At 41.7% G+C, this 16,260-nt stretch overlaps 1 protein-coding gene across 1 annotated transcript in view; it reads left to right on the forward strand.

Annotated features, from left to right (window-relative positions):
* The window catches only part of ENTPD7 (ectonucleoside triphosphate diphosphohydrolase 7), a 67,249-nt gene that overhangs the window by 14,096 nt on the left and 36,893 nt on the right, over window positions 1–16,260 (forward strand). The window lies entirely within an intron of this gene.

Here is a 16,260-nt window from a genome sequence, read left to right on the forward strand (position 1 = left end):
CTTACAGCTTAGTTATTCTTCAAGGTAGAATAATATTCCATTGTGTGTATGTACCACAGTTTGTTTATCGCCAACCCCCCTCTTGTTCTGTATTGCTTCACCCAGGTGAACTCATATCTACCCCCTAGCCAGTGAATAATTTTCCCTTCCCTTGCACCCCTGGTAACCATCATAGCATGTTTCTTTTAGCATGAACACTTTTTCTTGACTTTTTACAACAGTGATCTCATAAAATATGTGTCCTTTTGTGATTGACTCATTTCACTCAGTATAATGTCCTACCGAGTCCTGGTGTGGCGCTGTGGGTTAATGGGTCAGACTGCAAAGCCATTTGAACTGCAAGGTTAGCAGTTCAAGCTCACCAGCTGCTCCTCCGAAACCCTATACAGGGTTGCTATGGGTTGGAGCTGACTCAACGGCACTTAACAACAACAACAACAACATAATGTCCTACAGGTTCATCCATGCAGGTTCAAGAAAAATCATCATCATTATTCTTCAACATTGTATAGTATTCCATTGTGTGTGGCTCTGTGGGTTAATGCGCCAGACTGCAAACTCATTTGAATCGCAAGGTTGGCGGTGCAAGCTCACCAGTCGCTTCTTGGAAACCCTATACAGGGTTGCTATGGGTTGGAATGTACTCCATGGCACTTAACGACAACAACAACATATGTACCAAAGTTCACTGAACAATTCTGCTGGTGAGCATTTAGGCTGTCTCTCTCTGTCTGCCATTGTGAGTAGTGCGGCAGTGAACATGGCTGTGCGTATGTCTAGTTGTGTCATGGCTGTTAGGATTACTATATTCGCTTGATGAATTGATCCTTTTATCATTATTAAGTTAACTTCTTTGTCTCTAATTATACTCTTTGCTCCAAAATTTACTTTTTCTAGTATTACTATAGCATACAAGAAGCCCTGGTGGCACCCTGGGCTAAGCACTGGGCTGGTAACTGAAAGGTCAACAAACCCACTCACTGCTCTATAGGAGAAAGATGAAGCACTCCGATTAATTTCACTCCGGATAATGTTGTCAAGGTACATCCATATTGTAGGAGGGCCGCTAAACTTCATTTCTCTTTATGGCTGAATAAGATTCCATTGTATGTAAATACCCTATTTTGTTTATCCATTTCTGTGTTGTTGAATATTAGGTGATTTTTACTTTTAGGCTATTGTGGATAATCTGATGATGAACCTTGGGGTATAAGTATCTGTTTGAGTTCTTACTTTCAAGTCTCTTGGGTGTAAACCTAGGAGTGGAGTTTCTGGATCATATGGTAGTTCTGTATTTGACATTTTGAGAAATTGCCAAACCGCTTTCCACCCTAATTGAAACATGTTTCATTCATATTTGTTATACATGATTTCAATGTCTCTGCATTCTCCCCAAACACTTGTTATCTTCTGTCTTTTAAAATATAGTCATCTGTCCTAGTTAACATGTTGTTAACTGTCCAGTCAGTTCTGACTCATCGCGACCCTGCATAGGGTTTCTGAGAAGCAACTTGTGAGTTTGAACTGCCAAGCTTTTGGTTGAAAGCAACACGTGGTCTGACACTTTATTCTACAGTACCACACCAGGACTCCTTTAGTTATCATAGTTCAGGTATAACAGAAATACCACAAGCGGATGCCCTTAACAACAGAAACTGTATTCTCTCCTGGTTCAGGAGGCTAGAAGTCTGGATTCAGCATTTCTTGGAAATTCCCATGTGAATCAGATTGACATCAGTCTTTCCTTGAATTTAGGAGCATCACAGTACAGACACCCTAGATCCAAAGGATGCCCCCCAAGTCCAGCTCTGCTTTCTTGCTAGTAGTAGGTCCTACCCTTTTCTGCTCACTTCTTTTATCTTTGTAAAATGAAAGATGTTGTAGGCTACACCCCCGTGGAAACTTCCTTTCCACTGGTTGGCTGCTCATAGCAGCCCACTTCCTGGATGTCTTACATTAAATTAGATTTCTGGTGTGGCGCTTCAGGATAATGCTCTAGACTGCAAGGCCCGTTTGAACCACAAGGTCAGTGGTTCAAATTCACCAGCCGCTCTTCGAAAACTCTATACTGGGTTGCTATGAGTCGGAACCAATTCCATGGCACTTAACAACAACACCATGGGGAATTATTTCCTTTTAACCACTGAGAATCCAAGCCCAGCCAAGTTGACATAATACTTCAACTATCACACCACCCTTGTTGTGAAGCAGTATCTCCTTGCAGTTTTGATTTATATTTCCCAGCTGGCTAATGATGTTGAGTATCTTTCCATGTTCTTATTGGCTGTTTGTATGCCTTCTTTGCAACACTCTTTCAACTTTTAAAAAAGTATTTTGCTTTCCTTTTTTAAAGAAATTTTCATTAAGTAGAGCACACCTGGGTTCAGAATATTTTTTTTTCATTTCACTTTAATGATGTTGTTCCTCTATCTTCTTGCTTTTTTTTTTTTTTTTTTTTTAATGTTGTTGAAATTATGCACAATAACAACATTTACCAATTCAGGTTTCTACATGTACAATTTAGTGACAACGCGGTTTGTATTCTTTATAAGGTGAAGTTTCTTCTCATTTTAATTTTTGTTCCTCTATGCAATATGTATTTTTGCTATGGCTGCTTTTAAGAATTTCTCTTTATCACTGGTTTGAAGCAGTTTAATTATGATCAAACATAGTTATTGTCACATTTCTTATGCTTGTGATATGTTGAGCTCCTGAGATCTGTGGGCTTAAGGTTTTCATGAAATTTGGAATTTTTTACGCCATTGTTTCTTCAAATATGTTTTATGCCCTTCCTTCTCCTCTGGAGACTCTGACTACATTTATCTTGGACTGCATGGACTTTTCCCCACAGCTCACTGATGCTCTGTTCATTTCTTTTCCCCAGTCTTTTTTCTCTGTGTGTTTCATTGTGGATATTTTATGCTATTATGCTTTATAGTTCATTAATAAGGGGTGCTGGTATGGTACTGTAGGATAAGTACTGCACTACTAACCACAAGGTTGGTGGTTCAAACCCACCAGTCACTCCTTGGGGGTCACTTCTTTAGTTCCTAATCTACTATTAATTTCATCAAGTGAAAGATGAATACATCTTAATATACTTTTAATGTCTCAATGTATAGGAAAATATATATTCTTTTTCAAGAGTAGTTCTTTTTGTTGTGTTTTTGAGATTAGTTTCTGATGAGGCTACAAAGTTAAAGATGCCATGTGTTCATCATTTAAAACATTTTTTTTTCCAGAATGAGGAGACTGGACTACAAGTAACAGTCAAACTGATCTAAATAATAAGAAAGTTTATTGACGTACATAATTCGAGGTCCAAGGGTAGAGAGGGTTTCAGGATTGGTTAGCCCAGACATATCACATTGACTGGAAGGATGGGGGGTCTTGTGTACAATGCCATCTTTCTTCATGGTTGCAGAATAACAGCCAGTTGTAACCAGGGCCACATATGCACACATCTTTATTCATGCCCTGCAGGAGAGAGGAGCAGGGGGTCTATGCCTGTCTTAGAATGAAGAAGAACCTTTCCAGAAGCCTCCAGTAACCTTGTCTTTGAATTTTTTTTGGTCAGAATCGGGACATGTGCCTATGCCCCTTAATATTTCTGGGTTGTTCTAGCCCAGAATATCTCACTTTCTATTCACTTTGATCATTCGTTCACTGAGACATTTGTCAACACCCCCTGTGTGCCAGGTGATAATAGGTCCTAGGGTATAGGCACTTTGGTACCTTATCTCAAGGAAGAGATCCGGCCTTTCTCCTCTAGCAACCCTATTTATTTACATTTTTATTATATTGTTTTTAAAACTTTCAACTGTGAATTGAGTGAAGGTTTACAGAACAAACAATCAGTCCCACCTTCAAGAAATCATGGCTTCAAGTCATTACAATGATTGCAGTCCCTTCCATGGACCATCAGTTAACAGTATTTACCACTATTGCCTTTAACACTTACACTCCTCCCTGTGGTTTCCACTACCTTCATCTTTCCTGTACCAACCTCCCTCTTGTTGTATATTGTCTTTCCCATCACCCAAGTTGACAGGTGTCTACCTTCTACCCAGTGAATAATACCCAAGTTGACAGGTGTCTACCTTCTACCCAGTGAATAATTTTTCCTTTCCTCCCACCCTTGGTAACCATCATAGAATGTTTCTTTTAGCAAGAAAATCTTTTTTCAACTTTTTACAACAGTTGTTTAAAGTCAGGGAAAGGTGTGCGCCAAAGTTGTATCCTTTTACAATACTTACTCAGTCTGTATGCTAAGCAAGTAATCAGAGAAGCTGGATTACATGAAGAAGAATATGACATCAGGGTTGGAGGAAGACTCATTAACAACCTGTGGTATGCAGATGATACAGCCTTGCTTGCTGAAAGTGAAGAGGATTTGAATACTAATGAAGATCAAAGACTATAGCTTTCAGTATGAATTAACACGTCAATGTAAAGAAAACAAAAATCCTCACAACTGGACCAGTAAATAATATGATGTGAAACAATTGAAGTTGTCAAAGATGTCCATTTTGCATGGGTACACCATCAACATTCTTGGAAGCAGCAGTCAAGAAATCAAACAATGGATTGCATTAAGCAAATATGCTGCACAAAACCCCTTTAATCTCTTTTAAGTGTTCAAGAGTAAAGACTTTAAGGACTAAGGTGTGCCTGACTCAAGCCATGATATTTTCAGTAACCTCATATGCATGTGAAAGTTGCACAATAAATAAGGAAGACCATAGAAGAATTGATGCATTTTGAGTTACGGTGTTGGTGAAAAATATTGCAAGTACCATGGGCTGCCAGAAGAACAAACAAATCTGTTAGAAACCAGAGTGGTGATCTCATACTCTGACATATTGTCAGAAGGGACCAGTCCTAGAGAAGGACATCATGTTTGAAAAAGTGGAGGGTCAGCAGAAAAGAAGACCCCTCCCCACCCAACTAGATGGATTAGCATAGTGGCAACAACAATGGACTCAAACGTAATAGCAATGGTGAGAATGGCCCAGGACCAGGCAGTGTTTCCTTATGATGGATAGAGTGTCACTATGAGTGGGAACTGACTTTATGGTTCCAGGACAAGGAGCTCTGGTAGCATAGTGGCTACAAATCCGGCTGCTAACCTCAAGGTCAGCAGGTCAACAGTTCAAAACTACCAGCTGTTCCATGGGAGAACGATGAGGCTTTCTGCTCCCATAAAGATTTACAGCCTCGGAAACCCTGTGCAGGGTCACTATGAGTTGGAAACGATTCCACAGTACTTAACAACAACAACTACAACAACAGCAAAAGGGAAAGCAGGAAGACTAATTGGAACCTGGTGGTAGCGGTGAGGATGGAGAAACGTGAATGCATTTGAGCGGTAAGTAGGAGACAGGCTGAACTGAACCTGTGGACTGGGTGTGGGAAAATGCAGGGACTGGGGGCAGTTTCTTTTGAGCTTAAAATCAAAACTGAATTCTATTAATTTCTCATTTAAGACCTTTTGGTGGCTTTGCACTGTGGTTTGAGTAGGTTCTAAACTCTTCCTCTTGGCTTGAAAGGCCTGACTATATTTGACATCTACACATCTCTTCCTTTTAAATGTCCTCACTTTCTCCCTTTGTCATGATACTCCAGCCACATGCGTATCTTCCTTCAGCCACATAAGCCAAGTTCTTTCTTGCCTCAGAGTCTTCATACTCTATTCCATCTGCCTGGAATGATCTCCATTTTTCTTAAGGCTGCCATTTGTGTTTTAGTTCTTAGCTTAAATATCACCTTCTCAGAGAACCTTTTCTCATCTCAGTGTAAACACCACCACCTACACACACACACCAGCTGCATACACACCATTATTCTCTGCCTCAGCCCATGTTTGCCTTCATGTATCTGCCTACACCATGGAATGTAAGCTCTGTAGGGCTTGCCACCAGATAGTTCCTTAAGTGACCAGCTCCTACGCTGTGGGTTAATGCGCCAGACTGCAAAGCTGTTTGAACTGCAAGGTCGGTGGTTCTAGCTTATCAGCTGCTCCTCAGAAATCCTATACAGAGTTGCTATGGGTCAGAACCGACTCAACGGCACTTAATAACAACATTGAATTGATTGAAACAAGTTAGCTGCAGAGCTAAGGGATCAATAACGCTCAGACTGCACTGTTGTGGTGACCTAACAAAGTCCTAATGTCTTGTAGCATGGTGGAATGGTGGTGCTGTCCAGGATAAGCACTGGACTGCAAACCACAGTGTCAGCAATTTGAGTCCACCAGCTGCTCCAAGAGAGAAAGATGAGGCTTTCTTTGTACTTGGAAACCCTATACAGGGTCACTATATGTGGGAACCAACTCCACAGCACAGAACAACAACAACAAAGCATTGTTTAATGCTCTGGCTGAGTGGCCAGATAGCCCGGGACTCCTTATTTAATGAAAAGTTATGTACATATTACAACAAATTATGGGGCGGGGTGCTTCAGAAAGTTCTTGGGAAAGTTCCACTATCTCTTTTTTTTTTTTTTTACTTTTTATGGTGAGTTGAGTGAAGGCTTACAGAATAGCACATTAGTTAGTTTCACTTTCAATAAATCATACACTTTCTTTCATCTCAGTGTAACATCTTGTACATCACTTCCTCCCTGTTTCTTGTTTCCATTCCTCCTCCTTTCCCTGTCCTCTTGAACCTTGTCCTCAGGTAAATGCTACCCTTTGGATCTGAATGACTGACTATTCTAGGGTGTGTAGACCTCACTAATGCTTTTTCTCTCACTAGTGTCTTACCCCTTCCCCAATGGCACTTAACAACAACATCATATACTTATTTATTACTTGACTGAAAATTGAACCATGGGGTCCATTGTTTTTTATTCAACTTTTCATAAGCTCTCTCAAGTCCCTTGTATTAATAAACTTTATTCGTGACAATCTTCTGTAAGTTGTTTTGTAAGCAAACATTTGTTGAGAACTTACTAGATACTGTATAACGATGAATAAAACATGCCCTTTGAACTCATGAGTTTATAATCTAGTTAGGGTGACAGGCCTGAGTGAGTAATCTCCCCCCAGTGACATAGCAATTTATATACAGCTGTGCAGAATTAGGAACAAAGAATCAAGAACTGTATACAGTTAAGAATCAGGCACAAAGTTAATCAGAAACTAATCCAGAAGAGGCCTGTGAGTAACCAAACTTGGTTCTTGTACTAAATGCTCATGTACTTTACTAAGAAGACAGGCTCTCACATAGAACCTGTTTGCTTTTATTTTATACACGGTTGGAGCAGTCATGTCTTTCGGATAGAAAGAATGAAGCGTGTAGGACTGCCTGGGGCAGAGTGAATATGAATCACATGGCTATCTGTTTTCCTCTTTTCATTAAAGTCAGGGAAATATGGGAAACTTGTAAAGAAAGATTTCTGAAAGAAAACAGTAAATGTTTCAATAAACAAATAGATAAATATCAATGACTTGTTAAAAAATGTAAAAGATTCCTCTTGCCACAAGGAGTTGTCACATTCATCTTATTCGAAAAGTGCTTCTTAGATTGTACACTTACGGAATCTTCTATACAAACCAGACTAAGAGGTTTTGGTTTTTGAACAAAAGAATCAGGCTTTTCCTCTCCTGCTTTTCTTCTTAGCCTTGTAGATACCCACTGAAGGCAATAGGCATCATCATCTCCATGAAAAAATTTCTTTCCATAATGTGTGTGTCTGCACTGCAGCTGCTACTGCGTAGGTCCCGGTGAGCACCGGTGACAAGCGAGTGATTGGGAATCCATGGAGACACCTGTCACTTCACTGCCACCTGCGTTCTTTTCTTTTTTTTAAGACAAGTGTTTGTGGTTGTGATTTTTACATGGTGTAATATGTAAGTGTTTCTTTCTACATAAATTGTTCCTAATTCACATTATGAAGTTGCATCGGTATTTGGTGGTGATGCAAAGTGTACTGTGTGGCTGGAACACACTGACTTGCAGGTGCCTTCACCTGAGCAACTTTGGAAACGTTTGATCAGGAACATGTGTCCAGAGGAATACCACATCCCACCTTCAGTGTCTTCAGTGAGGGAGGCAGTGCTTTAATTAGAAATGAAAATCGGTCTTGTACATGGAGTCTTTGTGTTTTAATATGATGGAGTTCTGATGTGGCACTGTAGGATAAAGTACTGGGCCGCAAGGTAGGTTTGAACCATAAGGTAAGCAGTTCAAACTCGCCAGCTGCTCCTTGGAAACCTTATACAGGGTCCCTATGTGGCACTTAACAACAGCAATTGTTTAAAAACCCGTGAATTTAATTATTTCTGCATTGGAACAGTATTTGAATTTAAAGTTGCTTTAGACTTTACTAAAAATTAGCATATTACTTCTGAGGTAAGTCCTGGCCCAGGCATTCAGAAGCTTTTGGCTTAGGTGTGGGGTTGTGGACAACTCAATAGTTTCAAAACTTGAAGAACTCCTTTTATTTACTTTTCTTTATTGTGAACATGTACCCATATTGCTTCTGAAAGGAGAGAGCCTAAGATTTACATCAGAACTAGAATTTAGGAAAAGGTAAATTTAGAGTGATGGGGTATCAGTAAAGATAGAATTCAGAGTTGTTTAAAGAATTTTTGTGTCGGATGTCTTCGCTAATTACCTGGCCTGTGCCATCTATCATAAGACTTGCTGTTCCATCTTCTTGAGGTGCAATGCCTGTTTTACATTTCCTCATTCATTCATCTAGTCATCTAGATAATTAAATACATTTATATGTTTGTTGGGAGCCCTGATGCTGTACTGTAGGATAAGTGTTAGATTGGTAACCGTAAGGTTGCCGGTTCAATCCACCATCTGCTCCTTGGAAAGCCTGTACAGGGTCGCTGGAGGTCAGAAAACTGACTCGACACACTTAAGAACAACATAGTTATATATTGTGCAAAACAAGCAGTAGCCAAATGTTCTTACCCACTCAGTGCATTTCTTTTTTAACCTTAATGTTTAACAGTGTTAGCTTCCTGGTAGCCCCTGCTGTCTCCTTTGGTACAGCCGGTTTTATCTGGGTGAGTTAGTTTTCTGAAGACTGTCCTTTGTAGCTCTTTGAGAGGGTGGTTGGTGCCTACACGTTTCTTTGCCATCTGGTAACAGCTGTGATTGAGAGCGGCTATGGTAGCAGTCGGCTGAGGACTGATCTTAGGCAGTTCAGTTCAGTTTACAGCAAGTCCAAAAAAGATTGCTTTTGGTGAGACTAAAAATGATTTGGTGATATGAAGGTGAAATGAAGGGCTTCTATGGTTTGGAGGGCTTTGCTGGTAAAAGTGAAGGCATGTATTCCCATTCATTCATTTGTTCACTTGTTGAGTGCCACTGAGCCAATTCTGACTCAGTGACCCCATGTGTCAGAACTGTCTCATAGGGTTTTCTTGCCTGCAATCTTTCTGGAAGCAGATTGGTCTGTCTCCTTTCGATCTGCTGAGTGGGTTTTGGTCAGTAGCAAAGTGTTTAACCATGGGGCCACCAGAGATCCTTTTTAGTCACTTGTGCTGTTGTGTGCCATTGAGTCGGTTCTGACTCATAGCGGCTATGTATTAGCATTTCCAAGGAGAAGCTGGTGAGTTTGAACCACTGATCTTGTGATTCAAACCCACTTTGCAGTCCAGTGCTGTATCCCATAGTGCCACACCAGGACTCCTTTATTCCCTTGTTGTTAAGTGCCGTCAGGTCAGTTCTGACTCATAGCGACCATGTATAGGGTTTCCAAGGAGCGGCCGGTATATTGAACCACCAACCTCTGACCTTTCATTATCCCACAGCTGTAAATTGTAAATGTTCCTGACTGCTCTGATGAACCGTTTTGGAGGTAAGCAGTAACTGAGCAGGTGTTGCTCTCATCAGTCAGGCACAGCTGCTAGGCTCTACGTTTATGATAATTGGGTTCTGAACACTCTGCAGAGTTGAAGAGCTCAGTGAACACACACTGTAAAGAGCGGGGCACCCTGTGTGGATGGGGTGCGCTAATTGAGTTTTGGTGCACCACTGAGTTCTCATGTTGATTTTGCAAGCTAGGTATTGGTTTGGTCAGTTACAGCTCTAATACTGTTAATGGCTTCAGGATAATGGCAGCAGAAAGCCATTGCCTTCCATCCTTCCTTGGGTGACATATGCCTGGGTAACTTTATTTTCACTGACACAGCAGTACCTTGAGGGAAAACATGCTTCTCCAGCAGAGAAGGAAGGGGTGTTTGGGTGGTGGGAAATCTGACCTCTCCTGGGAAGGTGGACATGAGAGATACCAAGGCGTTCAGACCTTTTCTCTTGGGTGTTAGGTCCTTTGTAGGGATTGGCTTAATGCAGTATCAGCAAAGCTGGAGGTCCCGCCATGTGTGTAATTGACCATGATGGCTAAGGCAGGGTTGTATTGCAGGAAGAACTATCTATCCACGGTAGGAACCTAGACAAAGTAACACCGCAGGCCCTTGCAAACCTGATGAGGTCATAAGAAAGAGGTCAGAGTCCTAAAAAGAAGTGATACTATTACTTCCCAGAGAGAAAAATGTTCTTTAATTACTCATTTATATGCAAGATGAGAAAAAGAGGACATTCTGCTGCCTGAGGCAGTTAATCAAAGGCTCATCTGGGAAGTGTAACATAGATGCCATCTGGTCCTGTCTTCCTCTTGTGTTCTAATGTCAGCTGGCATTTTTCTGTCAGTGTACATGTGGAGGCTTCTGAAAGAAGAGGAAGCAAAGCTGAGTTGTATCCAAATGAGAGCTGTGAAGGTGCTTATCTTGGCAAGAGCCAGAGAGGATGACAAGGTGCTTTGGAAAACCCTTGAAACTTCTGAAGGAGACCGTCAATTTTGAGTATAGCAATATAAAGTGTGGGCTGTGGGTTAATGTGCCAGACTGCAAAGCTGTTTGAACTGCAAGTTCGGTGGTTCAAGCTCACCAGCTGCTCCTCGGAAACCCTATACAGGCTCCCTATGGTCAGCACCGACTTGACAGCACTCATAACAACCACAACATATAAAGACATGCTTCTGGGTGGTGCACATGGTTAGGAGTGGGGCCTCTCACCAAAAGCTTGGCCTTGGAAGGAAGGTCTGGAGACCTGTTTCTGAAAAGGCACAGTCCCGGAGACCCTGTGGAGTTGGGTCTGCTCTGAAACATAAGGGTTGCTCTGAGTTGGAATCAGCTTGATGGCAATGGTTTTCTATAGGAACACCCAAAGTCATCATTACCAAATCAGCAGCCCCACGTTGTGACCCCTAGGGCCAAACCAGTGAGTACTGGTGGGTGCATTGGGCAGAAGAACTGAAGAACACAGACAGTCCTGGGCACTACAGATAGGTCCCTGCTCTTGAGAATGCTCTAAATGGAGAGGTGGAACAAACGAGTGTGAAAGCAGTCTTAGGAATACATACTGAAATCTAAGCAAACTGCTTACAGGGAATGTGACATTTTAGATCTGAAGGAACAGGTGGGTGTCACTCAATGGTCAGCACAGTTAAGTTGTTAAATGCCATCGAGTCGGTTTGGGCGCATAACAATCCTGTATAGGGTTTCCGAGGAATGACTGGTGAGCTTGAATCACCGACCTTGCAGTTCAAATTGATCTTGCAGTCCAGCATACTAACCTGCAGAGTCTCTTTAAGAACTGGGGAGCCATGTCAAAAGGAAAGGAATAGGTAGAGAAGCAGATGAATGTTCAGGAGAGAAAGAAGTTTGCATTACAACTATGGCTCTCGATGTGCCTGCTTACTGATGCTTGGGAGTTCTTGTGTTTATATCTGCTCCGGTGGTGCAAAAGCAAAGCGTGCCTTAGCACAAACCAAGAGAGAGACAAACCAACTGCACCAAGAGTTATAGACTTCATTGCCACATAATTGTAATAAGGGGGAAAAGTCCAGTTTCACCAAAGAATGGCTTTTATAATAATCTGTGTGGCAGAACGGGAAGTTCGATACCTCTACTGCACGCTGGAATACTCTGGTTGTCTCTAGGAAAAGAACGTGGGTAGTTGTTGGAGTTGTTGTTGTTATGTACTGTGGAGTCGGTTCTGGTTCATAGCGACCCTGTACAGGGTTTCCGAGGCTGTACATCTTTACGGGAACAGAAAGCCTCATTTTTTTTCCCCGCAGAAAAGCTGGTAGTTTTGAACTGCTGACCCTGAGGGTTGCAGCCCGATTCGTAACCGCTACGCTACCAGAGCTCCTTAGTTGTTGGAGTTAGGAGCTTTTAAAAGCAGCTTTTGTCATGAAATGCCATTTTTACTGGAAACAATCGTTACTTCCGAGACATTTTCTTGGGGGGACATGAATGAAATGAGCCTTTCATTTCAAAGAAAACAATTGCCAGTATTAATTGCCAATGATAAATTTTAAGCTTTCAAGCCAAAAACTGGACATTTGGACAACTTGTATCTCACACTGTGCATTTGTTGTTGTTGTTAAGTGCTATCAAATCGGTTCCAACTCACAGTGACCCAATGCACAGCAGAAGGAAACACTTCCCAGAGTCCTCTGCAGTCTTTCTTATGTTTGAGTCCATTGTTGTAGCCACTCTATCAATCTGTTTCATTGAGGGACTTTTTCTTTTTCATGGGGTCTCTACTTGAATGGAGACACAGCGAAAAAGAGGGAGACTCCATCAAGGTAGGTCGGTACAGTGGCAGTAGCGGTAGACTCAATTGTAGCCACAATTGTGGGAATGCTGCAGGACGGGTGGTGGTTTGTTCTATTGGACATAAGATTGCTGTAAGTTGGAACTGACTCAATGGCACTGAAGAACAGCTGCTTTGCCAGGCATGGTGTCTTTCTTCAAGGACTGGTCCCTCTTGACAACATGTCCAAAGTACATGAGATGACGTCTCACCTTCCTCCCTTCTAAGGAGCATTCCGCCTGTACTTCTTCCAAGACAGATGATTACATTCTTCTGGCCATCCATGGACATTTGATAGCTTCCTGATACTAGAAACACTTTATTGATAAGATTGGTGGTGACATTAGTCAGATATGCTTTTAATAAAATACATGTTGTGAAATATATCAATGATCCAATCTTTTCCTGTATAAGAGGGCTTCAAAAAAATTGTGAAAAAATAGAATTAAGAGATAATGGAATTTTCCCATGAACTTTTTGAAGTCTTGTATATGATGTCACAGAATCTTTTATGAGTAAAGCTGTTCAAAAGGCAAGATAGACCAAAAGATTTGAACGTAGCAGTCTGAAAAGTGCAGAGTTTTAGAGTCCACATTGCGACTAACCTTTAAGAGACTTCACCTGTCAGATTTTAGTGTAGTATCCAAGAAGAGTCTCCACAATGACCTTGAAACATCTGTTAAAATACTCCCTCTCTTTTCCAACTACATATGGGTATGGGACTGGATTTTATTTGCACACTTCAAAGCAAAACAAAATGTTTATATTAACAGATTGTATTCCAGGCATCATGTATTCCAGTGCAAAAACAGTGCCACTCTTCCAGCTCTTCTTTTTGCTTTAGAAAATATAGTGAGTTTTCAAGCACATATATTATTTTAATATGCAACAAGTTGATTGTTATATCAAAATGAATAATATTTTCAAACATGTCTGCTCTGTTCTCTACTATGGTAAATATGGATTTACCATAGTAGAGAGATAAAGATGAGGCTTTCTGTGCCCAGGAAGACTTAAATAAAGCCATGAAACCCTGTATAGGGCCGCGATGAGTCGGAACTGACTCGATGCCACTTAACAGCAAATACAGATGGAACGTGTGTCAACAAAAACTCTTTGGGCTCAATCATTTTTAAGGCAGTACAAGGACCCTGAGGTTCAAAGGTGTGAGAGCCAGTGCACTTGAGAGCATTCCTCCACTGAGCCAGAGATGGTGGGATCCAGAATCTTGTCATAGAGTTGTTGTTGTAGTTAAGTGCCGTCGAGTCGGTTCCGACCCATAGCGACCCTGTACAGGGTTTCCGAGGGAGTGATTTTCAGAGATAGGAAGCAAGAAAAAGATGCGTGCAGTACATGAAGAGTGCAGACTGCTGTGATGGGCGATGGAAAGCCCCCCTGGCTGCGGTTATTAGCTCACCTCGTTCTTCCTTACCTGTGGCCTCTTGCCAGGTCAGTGCTTGTAACGATCCTGTAACTTCAGCCTTCCATGTGACTGAAGGGAACTGGGAGTCTTTGACAGGTGGATTGTGAGCCCAGTGCAGCCCAGGCATTTGATTAGCGAGGGCTGAAACTTCGTGGTGAAGCAGGTTCTTTAGGTCTGTCAGCTTCCTGGTATGTACAGATTTTTACCACCTGCTTCATTTCTCACCACTGACTCCCATTTCAGATCCAGAAACAAGTGCCACCGGACTCTATCATGTGCAGTAGTGTACAGCATCATATTGAAGTTCAAATGTGTGTTTGAAAAAATGCATTTTGCACTGTAGAATACGAAAGATCCATTTACTGAGTGGTTCAGACCCACCAGCTGCCCCCCAGAAACCCTATGCAGGATTGCTAAGAGTCAGAACTGACTCAATGGCACTTACCAACAACAACTTTGTTTAAATTTCAAAACTGTTTCCACATGTTCTTTGCAATACCTAGTTATCAAGTTTCCTTCTTCTTTGTAAGCACCTTTATGTTTATATAGTGATGTGAAGCCACCAATCAATACTAGATTGTTCTGAGGGGGTATTGTTGTTCTGTCAAGTTGGTTCCAACTCATAGTGACCCTATATAGGGTTTTCAAGGAGTAGCTGGTGGATTTGAACCATTGACCTTGTAGTTAGCAGTCCAGTGCTTATCCTATATTGCCACATCAGAGTTGCTATAAAGCTAATGATGCCTGCCTTTCGGAGCCCCTCATTTGTATTGGTCTCTTTTGTATTTGTTATTTTGAGTTCTTTTTCTGTTTTAAAAAAGACTTCCAAAGTTGTAAAGCCTCAGGCTTCAAGACACTTAGTATTGAGGGGTGCTATATAATGATCTTGGAGTCCTGGTGTGGTGCTGTAGGATAAGCATTAGGCTGCAAGGCCAGTTGGAATCCCAAGATTGGTGGTTTAGACTCACCAGCCTCTCCTCGGAAACCCTATACAGGGTCACTATGAGTCGGAACCGACTTGACAGCACTTAACCAAAACAAGACCCCCATCAGAACAGCAAGCCATGTGGCAGCCCCTCAGAACAATCTAGTATTGATTGGTGGCTTCACATCACTACATAGACCATAAAGGCCCTTACTATGGACAAAGAAGAAGAAAACTTGCTAACTTGACGGTGTGTAACGACATTGAATGATAACAATGATTCTAAGGGTGGTGCCCGACCAGGCAGCGTTTCATTTGGTTGTACACAGGGTCACAGTGAAGTGGAATCGACTCAGGGCACCTAACAGCCATGACCACAGTGTAAGGGTCTTGGGGATCTAGGAGTTATGCTCTGAAGACAGTGCTGGATGGTTATAAGGCAGGTGTAAGGACAGGTACAGGGAAGGGAGTAGTCAGTCATACGACTGGAAAAAGTTTGCAGTATTGTTTACAGGAGGTTTACTTAGATAATTATTAGTTTAACATATAGTGGTGGTGGTGGTATGCCATCGAGTCAGTTCCAAGTCATAGCAACCCTGTATCAGGTTTCCAAGGTTGTAAGTCTTTACCAGAGTGGAAAGCTTCATCTTTTTCCTATGGAGTGACTGGTAGATTTGAACTGCTTACCTGGCAGTTAGCAGCCCAGCTCCTACTTTACTATGCAACTAGCACTCCTTTAATAGATAGGAGGGCTCACTTAAATTTAAAATAATCTAGAAAACACATTTTATTCTACCTTACAGTACACCTAGCACCAATCACAGGCTTTCCTTGTTTTGTGTGTTGAGATAAACAGTGAGTCTCACTCTGTCTTGGTATCTTTTTTGGTCCAAGTTATCACTGAAGCACTTGAAGAGAGGTTAGCAATATTTGTACTTATTAGACCCTCAGGCTCTATACCCAAGAGCCAGACCACTACCATGGAGTCCACCCCGACTCATGGTGACTCTGAGACAGAATACAATTGTTCCTTTGGGCTTTGGACACTGTCAGTCTTTATGGGAACAGACAGTCTCATCTGTCTCTCAGGGAGCAGCTGGTGGGTTTGAACTGCCGACTTTGAAGTTAGCACCCCAGCATTTAATCCACTAGTGTACCAGGGCTCCTTCAGCCTATAGGGGAATGATTAATTCAAGCCTCAGAACACACAAATAGTGTACCAAGTCTTAGGCCTTTTCTTTCTGAACCTTTCAGCCTTTTTCGACCAAGAGACTTCTACTGTTTTCTTTCCC

The sequence above is a fragment of the Chrysochloris asiatica genome, unplaced genomic scaffold (assembly GCF_000296735.1).
Source record: "Chrysochloris asiatica unplaced genomic scaffold, ChrAsi1.0 scaffold00003, whole genome shotgun sequence".
NCBI lineage: Eukaryota > Metazoa > Chordata > Mammalia > Afrosoricida > Chrysochloridae > Chrysochloris > Chrysochloris asiatica.